The sequence below is a fragment of the Mus pahari genome, chromosome 1, assembly GCF_900095145.1.
Source record: "Mus pahari chromosome 1, PAHARI_EIJ_v1.1, whole genome shotgun sequence".
NCBI lineage: Eukaryota > Metazoa > Chordata > Mammalia > Rodentia > Muridae > Mus > Mus pahari.
This window is the reverse complement of record NC_034590.1, coordinates 71,565,184-71,575,378: the sequence shown is the minus strand read 5'-3', so window position 1 is coordinate 71,575,378 and position 10,195 is coordinate 71,565,184. Positions and strand designations below refer to the sequence as shown.

Here is a 10,195-nt window from a genome sequence, read left to right as displayed (position 1 = left end):
AACCACATGGTGGCTCACAACCATCCGTAACAAGATCTGACGCCCTCTTCTGGAGTGTCTGAAGACAGCTACAGTGTACTTACATATAGTAAATAAATAAATCTTAAAAAAAAAAAAGACATCATCTAAGTAGGTTCAGACTACTGATATAACAGTTTAAAACCAGAACTCTTTACATACAGTAACTTTAAAAGAACACAGGATTATTTATTAGGTCGTTTGGTTTTTCAGCAGTGCTGGGAGATCAAACACAAGGCTTCACACATGCTAGGCAAAGACTCGGCCACTGGATGTCCTTAGATGTAGACCAGAGGCTTTGGAACAATGCAGACAAAGTTTTGCTTTGATTCATTTGCAACAGGGTTTCACTTGGTAGCTCTCAGAGGCCTGGAACTCACAGAGATCTGCCTGCCTCTACCTCACAAATGCTACTTTAAAGGCATGCACTACCATGCCCCTTGCAGACCAAGTTTCCAGTACTCTTACTAGCTAGCTATGTAACTAAATGTAAACTACCTAATCCCTACAGGTCTAAAATGTTTGAGTCTTTAAAACATGGGCACTCTCTATTCAGTAGTAATGTGAAGATTAAGCTATATATGGAAGACAAGAAACATCTAACATATTGCCTACAACTGATATCCAACTATCAAATCGTTTTGTCTGCCTTTAGCTCCTACTTATCTTAAAGTGAAAATAGTGCCACAGAAGCAATGTATATACTACAAACTGAGGAATGATTTAATGTTTACAGAAGTATAAGTAGCACATTTACATGTTTTATTTGCAAATGTAAACTATATTCCAAGGTCAAGAGGTCATCACCCTCACAAAAGTTACAACTAAGTGGAGGTAAAGACAAGAAGAACTGAATTGGGGCTCTTGTAGAAGACTCTGGCTCAGTTCTAAGCACCCAATGGTGGTTTACAACCATCTATAATACAGTCCAGAGGATCCAACACTTTCTTCTGACCTCTGTAGGCATGTACAGGCAAACACATTATGTATAAAATATTTTTTAATTAAAAATAAATAAATAAACCAGCCTGGTCTACAGAGTAAATTCCAGGACAGTCTGAGCTACACAGAGAAACCCTGTCTCGAAAAACCTAAATAAATAAATAAATAAATAAATAGGCCCAAAACAGTGAGGCATGTCTCTAATTCCAACACTTGAGAGAGAGAGGCAAGTGGATCTCTGTGAGTTATAGGTCAGGTTGTTCTACATAGTGAGTTCCAGGACAGCAAGATAGAGAGAACCCTATCTCAAAAATAAACCAACAGCCAGGTGTGGTGGCACACGCCTTTAATCCCAGCACTCGGGAGGCAGAGGCAGGCATATTTCTGAGTTCAAGACCAGCCTGGTCTACAAAGTGAGTTCCAGGACAGCCAGGGCTATACAGAGAAACCCTGTCTCGAAAAACCACAAATAAATAAATAAATAAATAAACCAACAAACAAGTAAATAAATATTAAATAATTAACTTTTCCTAAAGTCAGGCAATCATAATAACAGAGACATACACTAGATGTTCTCTGGAAACAGAATAGAGCACTTTGTTTTTATGACAACCTTAACTGTTCTCAAAGATTTTTTTTTTTTTTTTGAGTATACTGTCACTATCTTCAGACACACAAGAAGTGGGCACTGGATCCAATTATAGATGGTTTTGAGCCACTATGTGGTTGCTGGGAATTGAACTCAGGAAGGACCACTGGAAGAGCAGTCAGTGCTCTTAACTGCTGAGCCATCTCTCCAGCTCCTCAAAAATTTCTTAAGGAATATCATTTAATGCAAAAAGATGAGCAACACAGCTTAGCCACTACAAGGCACTTGGTGGTAACCAGTACTATGAGTGATGAGAAATAAACCAGGAATATAAGTATACACCATACTGCTGGATAAGCATAGATCACAGACACCTCTATATGTTGTATGAAGGAGCCAAGGGAGAGATATAAATGGGAAAGTGACAAGAATATATCCCCATAGATCTGTGTCTTGAGTAATCCTATGGATGGGCAATTCCTTTAAGTTAGGACAAAAACAAAGAATTAAGCATTTTAACTTTTTTGGGTAGTAAGTATACAGAGAAAGTGGTCAGAAGTAGACAGCAATATGAGTTGTTTTGGAGACACTAAACTGAGGACACTGGAATGGCTAAAATGGAGGTGGTAGAGAGAGCCAGAGATATGTGTGAAGCTCAGTAAAGGGCTCTGAGCTGGAGAAAGGAATTTGACAGCCATTAACATAGGGGCAAGACTACTCACAAAATCAAGGAAGTCAGTCCAGTGAGCCAGGAAGCCAGCCCTAAAAGAAATTAATGCTCATACACAGAAGATATAAAGAAATAAAATAATAAAAAAAAAATACCAACACTTTTTTTTTTTTGGTTTTTCGAGACAGGGTTTCTCTGTATAGCCCTGGCTGTCCTGGAACTCTCTCTGTAGACCAGGCTGGCCTTGAACTCAGAAATCCGCCTGCCTCTGCCTCCCGAGTGCTGGGATTAAAGGCGTGCGCCACCACGCCCGGCTCCAACACTTATTGAAAGGAAGAAATAACAAAGATTTTTGTCATCTATGTCAGCAATTTTCACAATTCCTGAGAGGTATGATGGCACATACCTGTAAAACCAGAACTTTGGAGGCTAAAGCAGATCCCTGGAAACCTGAGGCCAGGTCACTCATCTACGTGTTAAGTTCCAAGCCAGTTCCATCAGCCTGATAACCTGAGTTCCATCCCTGACACCCAAAAAATAGAGGAGAGAAAGACTCCCTCAAGCTGTACTCTGACTGCCACTGCGTACCAGGACACAAACACACTCAACATCCATACATGCAAACATATTAAATCAATAAATTTAATTTTAAAAAGTCTCCCTGGGCATGGTGACCAGAGTAACATTACTCCAGCTCTTCAGGAAGCAAAGACAGGTAGATCTCTGTGAGTTTAAGGCAAGTCTGGTCTACACAGAGTTTCAGGAAAGCCAGGACTACATATTGAGGCCCTGTCTCAAAAAACAAATGGGGCTGGAGAGATGGCTCAGAGGTTAAGAGCACTGACTGCTTTTTCAGAGGTCCTGAGTTCAAATCCCAGAAACCACATGGTAGCTCACAACCATCTGTAATGAGATCGGATGCCCTCTTCTGGTGTGTCTAAAGACAGCTACAGTGTACTTACATATAATAAATAAATAAATCTTTAAAAAAATAACAAAAAAACCTGAACAGTAAAAGCTCAGGCTGGATGGGCAGTGGTGGTACACGCCTTTAATCCCAGCACTTGGGAGGCAGAGGCAGCGGATTTCTGAGTTCGAGGCCAGCCTGGTCTACAAAGTGAGTTCCAGGACAGCCAGGGCTACACAGAGAAACCCTGTCTCGAAAAAACCAAAAAAAAAAAAAAAAAAAGCTCAGGCTGGATAAAAAGCTCAGACTGGAGAAGAACACTTACACTGTGTGAGAAACTTGTTCAATTACCATCTTGAGTTGAATGTGGTGGCACATGTCTACAATCCCAACAGTTAAAAGGTGGAAAATACAGAGTAACAAAAGAGCAGTCTCAAGAAGCAGCTCACAAGAAAAATAAAAATGTCAGTAATCATAATAGCTACTATATTACCTATTATGTGTGTCCATGTTCCAGGTACTTGTCCTTATTTAATTCATGAACCAACCCAGCAATGAGTATGAGTTCCCTCTTCAATCTGTACAAACACTCCTCCTCACTCTATTGCTCTCTGTAACTGTTACAGAGAACAAGAAGGGAGGTAGCTAGATTTGTCGGAATAACGTCAAACAAACAACATGTATTTCCCACTTCAATAAAACCTTATTTTTTTTTTTTCATTTATAGCTGTCAAGCACATTTAATGTAGCATCAGATCCCATAAGTTCACTAGGAATCCTGTAGCCCTTTCTCCAGCCCACTATAGCTTATACTTCAAGGGAAAAACTAGGGAATAGCTTTCATGTTTGCCCCCATTCTACTGTAAGAATTTTTAAGATAGACAATAAACCAAGTCTAACAAGCTTTTAATGATGTATAAGTACCTTGGTTCCAGTTCACATTGAGGTTGCTACGTTTCTAGTATGTGCACCTAAGGACTTCCTATTTGTGGTACTCTATCTCTGTGTTTCAGATGAGAGATGGTCCCACATAATCAGGTAAGGGCCAATGTACCAGGCAGGCTGCCTAGCTGCAAAATGGAAGATGTACAAAACTGTAACTAGAAGCCAGGCATGGTGGCACACACCTTTAATCCCAGCACTCGGGAGGCAGAGACAGGCAGATTTCTGACTTTGAGGCCAGCCTGGTCTATCGAGTGACAGCCAAGGCTACACAGAGAAACCCTGTTTCGAAAAAACAAAAGAAAAAAGAAAAAAAGTAACTAGAGAAGTAGAGTGAGTCAAGAGTATGGTACATGCCTATGATCAACTAAGGCAAAGGAGTTCAAGTTTGGGATTAGCCAGAACTATAAAGCAAGTTCATGTCAGCCTAAAATACAGAGAGATGTTGTCTCAAAAAAATAATAATAATAGTTTGCCAAAACATGACAAGAAGCTTCAAGCTAATGTAGCAAAAAATTAGAATCTAGGGCATCTACAATTCCTGCCAGTGACTCCCAAAGAGAGCTTTTCAGACCTCATAACACTACTTCCACAACCACCACTCCTCATTTTATTATTTAAATGTAGATTGATCTACATTCGAGTAATCTGATGGGCCATAAAGACAAACTTGCTCCGTCTAGCTATCTAGACTACCCAGATTCTTTAGTATCTGCATATGCACACAACAGAAAATTGTAGGGGCACTGGGCTCAGTGCTGGAGTATATACTTAACCTGAGGGAAGCTCTGATATCAAGGGAGGGAAGGAACAGGGAATTAAGTGGTAAGGGGATTTTCCCTTTTTACTTTTTGTAACTTCCTATTCATACCAAATATGTTTATTATTTATAACAATAAAACAGATAACGCTTTCTATAGTTAAAGAATAAAAACAAAGCAGAAAAGTAAAAATGGGAAAGGAAAGGTTGTTTCACATAAAATTCAGGCAAGCCGGGCCTGGTGGCGCAGGCCTTTAATCCCAGCACTCGGGAGGCAGAGGCAGGCGGATTTCTGAGTTCGAGGCCAGCCTGGTCTACCAAGTGAGTTCCAGGACAGCCAGGGCTATACAGAGAAACCCTGTCTCGAAAAACCAAAAAAAAAAAAAAAAAATTCAGGCAAGTTATTACTTCTAAGCAGAAGAAAGATTTAATCAGGCAGGAGACAGTGCTGGCAAGTTCAAGGTCTTAGATTTGATCTGGATGGAGATAAGAAACAAGTGTGCGAAGACAAAGACCTCTGATCCTATAACATGAATTCAAGAGGCGAACGCAGGAGGATCACTCTTGGGCTACAAAACAGGACAGCATCTTTAAGTAACAAAAGTACTAGAACTCTCCTTTGTTATCAAGTGAGGTAATGAGTACACAAATCTTCAACTTGTTACTCTTTCAATTGTGAATCTGTGCTAAATATACCTTTATACATATGCACCATTTCATAATCTAAAATGGTCAGGGTTTGGGAACCAGAATTCTAGGAAATAATCCAGACTCTGCCATTAACATCTAACATTATATTTAAGGCTGTATCCCTTAAACAAAGCATTTTATTACTCTCAACAGCATAGTTTTCATTTGCTCAATCACGAAGCTAGCAGCTAACTTCTTTTTGACATTTAATGAACTGTTTATTTTTTTTAAAGATTTATTTATTATATGTAAGTACACTGTAGCTATCTTTAGACACTCCAGAAGAGAGAGTCAGATCTTGATAAGGATGGTTGTGAGCCACCATGTGGTTGCTGGGATTTGATGAACTCTGCACCTTTGGAAGAGCAGTAGGATGCTCTTACCCGCTGAGCCATCTCACCAGCCCCTAATGAACTGTTTAAAGTTCCTAAACTATAAACATACAAACTGTAGATTATTTGTGGTTTCATAATAATGTAACATAATAACTTCTTTATAAACAAAAGAATGCCATAATACTAAGAATACAGTGGCAGAGTAACATAGCTATTCACCATTCTAGCTTCTGCCTATCTCTCTACGATAATAAAAACTAATATTGTTTTAATGTACACTATTTAACACATTGTGCTAAATGCTTTCTTATTCTCCTTAATCACAAGACAACCTTAATGAGGTTAATTTTATTATCCTCACTTTACAGATAAGTTCACTGTGCCCAAGGTCACACAACTGGTAGCATTGAGTAAGCTTCAGATTCCACTCTTTACCCACCACATTTATTTTGCCTTGCTTCTAAACTTAAAACAGCCCATCCTTCATGACAGTGAAAGCCCCCTGGCAACTGCTTGTTCATCCCCATCTCCCCTAGCACCAAGCAGGCATTAAATAAATAGTGAACATACATTTCATATATACACAATGTATTTAAAACATGAACCCATTTGTCTCCTTTGATGGTCTTTGTGAAGTATGAATGTTTTCTTTTGTTTTGGCATTTTAACCACAGTTAAATACACAAGTCTAGACTTTCAATGTATTCACAATGTTATGCAAAGTAACCACTAAGTATAAAAAGGGCTTTATGACTTTACTGAAATCACTCCACTTTCAAGTGTTGGAATCGATTTTTGAAGTCAAAACCCTTGACTCCTAAATTCTTGGGCTAATTTTCCCCAGGCTACCAACCCCTCCACCTGTTCTCCACTTGTTACCAGTGTCTGCTTCACAACTGCCCAGGTAAACCATTACTATTGGAAAAACAAATCCGCCCAAACAGTTGTCCCACGTGATTTCTCTTCTTATTTTGAGGTTCAAAAACCAGGGCTTTAACATGAACAGCCAGCCCATCTCCAGAGCATGCCTGCAAATCCACAAAAGCAAGGTCTGGACCCCAGAGTAAAGTTATGAGGGGAAATGCTCTCATTGGTTAGATTACACACTCAATGAATTATAGGCAAGTGCTCAAGCTCGAGTTTGTTTGGGTTTTTTGTTTGCTTGGTGGTTTGGTTTGATTTGAGTTGGGTTGGGTTGGGTTGGGTTGGTGGTATGGTTTGGTTTGGTTTGGTTCGGTTTGATTTGGTCTGGTTAGAATATAGAAAGCATCCTTTAAGGGCTAGAGAGATGGCTCGGTGGTTAAGAGCACCAACTGCTCTTCCAGAGGTCCCGAGTTCAATTCCCAACAACCACATGGTAGCTCACAACCATATGTATTGAGATCTGATGCCCTCTTCTTGTGTGTCTGAAGACAGCGACAGTGTACTTACATATAATAAATAAATAAATCTTTAAAAAATATGTGACATTTCTAATTCCAAGGATAACTCCACCCTCCAAATGGGCATTTTTATGTGTTCAATTATTAATACCAAGGAAAATGCTTTGTTTTCTAGCTGAACACTAAAACTTTAACAGAAAAAAAGTATTTTTAATTCCCATTGATATCAATTTTATCTTCTTTCCATTTCTCCTCTTTTTTTCCCTAGACTACACTCTAATCAACAGCCACTTCAAGTTTAACATATCATAGTTAATGAAATTAAACCCAAAAACTGTTTTCCTAAAGATGTACCCTCTTTACATTCCTCTGGGCCTTCCATTCCCAAGAATAAACTCATCGACAATCTTTACATCAAATTTCTGATGAATAGATGGAGTTATTCTCTTATGCAGTGTGCCTACATCAACAAAATATGGTTGCATGTTATACTTCATTCATTCACACCTGACAGAATTCTGATCACCTGAATTTCTTTAGAAGAAAATTCAATCTATAGAAACAACCCAATTATTTAAAATCTTATCATGTAAGGTCAAGAAAATCAAATGAAAAACCTCCATCAGTACCAAACCATCTCACCAAAGAATGAATATTTATTACATTTCTATACTTCCTGTCTTCTCTCTGTTTACATAAAGTGATGGTGCCAAGACTCATCTCAGGATTATTAGCCTGCAATACAATGATGGGCCTAATTGCCTTGCAAACCAGGACACCAATAAATGGAGTCTTCAAGCAATCAATTTTATTGGGGGGAGGTGGGGCTTGCTAACCTCTTTCTGCATACATGCACCTTGCCTGCCTAGAAAATAAATTCAGTCTTTCTATTTTTCAGTCTCATTAATCAGTTCTCAAGCAAGAGCGCACCCTTAACAACCTCAAGTTCATCAAAATCTATTTAAATTCCAAATTCCAGGACTAATTTCAGTGTACCAGGGGAAGGGGGAAGGGAGAAAGCAGAAACAGTTTCACCTTCCCCCACCTTTGCTTTGAGAGCCCCCAACTTTCCCTTCTTGACATAGGAACTGCAAGACTCCCCACGACTCCCCACTCTCCTTTATTCTACCTTACATGGTTCTCTCATAACTTTACCCTTGGGGCTGCTATTTCCAGACAATGCCAACGTAAAACAAAAAGGTCAAATTGATAGCATAAGATATCCTCTAGGAGAATCTTTAATGTGCCTTCTCTGTCCCCTGTGAAGACCCTTCTAACAGTCTTGTCATTACTGTCTATCACCAAAGCAGTGATGTAAATGTTCTAACCCCTAAACCTCTGGTGTGTCTTGGAGGACATCTTAATCCTTCCTTTCCTAAATAAACCAACCCACTCCATCCCCTCTGCCACCTCACCACAGGTAACCAGCTTATCACAGACATTTCTTCTGCAAAACTGGCAGAGAGACATTTTTTTTATGATACCATCCCCTAACCTTGCTCGACACCTGCCAGAATTCTTTTAGTTGAGTCCAGCTGAGTAGTCTTACATACCCTCTACCTCCAACTTCCGCTCAGGGGAGCCACCTTGTTCTCATCCTAAATCCTTTTCCACTGAGCCCTCATCCCCAATTTCAATCCCTGTCTTCCTTTCCTATTTGGGGCCCAACTTACAATTCACTCCCTCCTGTCAGCTTACCTCATCCATCTCCTGTAGTTGGAAGTCTCATCACAACAGTCCAAATTCAAACCCACCTCAAGAAAAACCCCAAACAAATCCTACCTCTTCTGTTCTCTCCAAGCCCAAGACAACAGCCCATTTCAAGCTGGGGTCTCAACCATGCCAAAGCCTTCACCCCCAGCTCCTACCATCTCCATCTTCCTTCCCCAGGTCCACCCCAGGTCCCACCTTCCAAAATTAGCACTCCCCAGAGTCCCATCCAACGTTCATATCCCACTGGCATTGAATTCATCTCCCTAGCCCCCACCCCGCTCTGATCCCAAGCTGTCAACTGCTTCAGGCCAACCCCAAATCATCACCTTCATTCAGTCCCCTCCCCCATTAAAAGACATCCCACTCCAATCTCACCTTCCACCTCGCCCCCAAGACAATCCCAAATTCCACCTCAATACCCTACACACCCCATGCTCCTATCCCAGGTCTGGTTATCCCTCCATGTAAAGTCCTACCCCCTCACCCCCCTCCGCTACCCTCCCTGACCTGCTGCTGTCCCACCCTCACCCCACCCCCAGCCGGCGTACGGACAAGTCTCCCCCACCAGCCCGCCGTTCCATCGCCACCTCGGTCCCCTCCCCCAAGCCGGCGCGGGGGCCCTACAGCCCCCACCCTCGTTCTCCCCGGCGCCACCAGCCCTGGCTCCACGGGAGCGGGCCGGGGGGCGGCGGGGGGGGGTCTCCTCACCGGCGAGCTGCTGCAGACGAAAACCGCGGCGGCGGCGGCAGCTGAAGCGGCGATGCCCTTGTCTTCTCTGGAGGCTACAGCGGCGACGCTCTCGTTCCCTCGTCCGTGTCCAGTAGGGTGGTGGATGGCGCGCAGGGACGGGAGCCTCCTCCTCCTTCTTCTCCTCAGCTACTCAGATCTGAATCCTCTGCAGTAGCCGCGGAGAAACCCGACAGTGGGGGAAGGGGACGCTCGGCTGCAGGCAAGAGAGGAGGAGGCGGAGGGAGGGGGCGGGGGACCGCTGAGAAGGGCGGGGGAGGAGGAGTCGGCGCGCTGTCCCGACACGTCCCACAGCCTCCGAGCTCTAGGACTACAACTCCCGGCATGCTCTGCCACGGCCCTGCGCGGCCTGGTTCTCCCAACCCTGCGCCGGTCCTGGACCGCACCCTCTTGGGTCACGGACAATGGAATGAAGCCGACTCCCACGGGCTTTTGTAAACTCAAAGGCCTCTTGGGAGGGAAGTTGGATACTTCCGTAGCCTCCTCTCCATGAAGCAAAA

General features: G+C 42.3%; 1 protein-coding gene across 3 annotated transcripts in view; it reads right to left on the bottom strand.

Annotated features, from left to right (window-relative positions):
• The window catches only part of Fam168a (family with sequence similarity 168 member A), a 142,564-nt gene extending 132,626 nt beyond the window's left edge, over positions 1-9,938 (bottom strand). Inside the window, exon 1 of one of the 3 annotated variants that reach the window (XM_021197775.2) lies at positions 9,657-9,938. The gene's annotated coding sequence lies outside the window, so the exon portion shown is untranslated. The remainder of the gene's footprint in view (positions 1-9,656) is intronic. The other 2 variants (XM_021197765.2, XM_029534802.1) reach the window with 2 other exon arrangements.
• Positions 9,939-10,195: the final 257 nt, after the last annotated feature.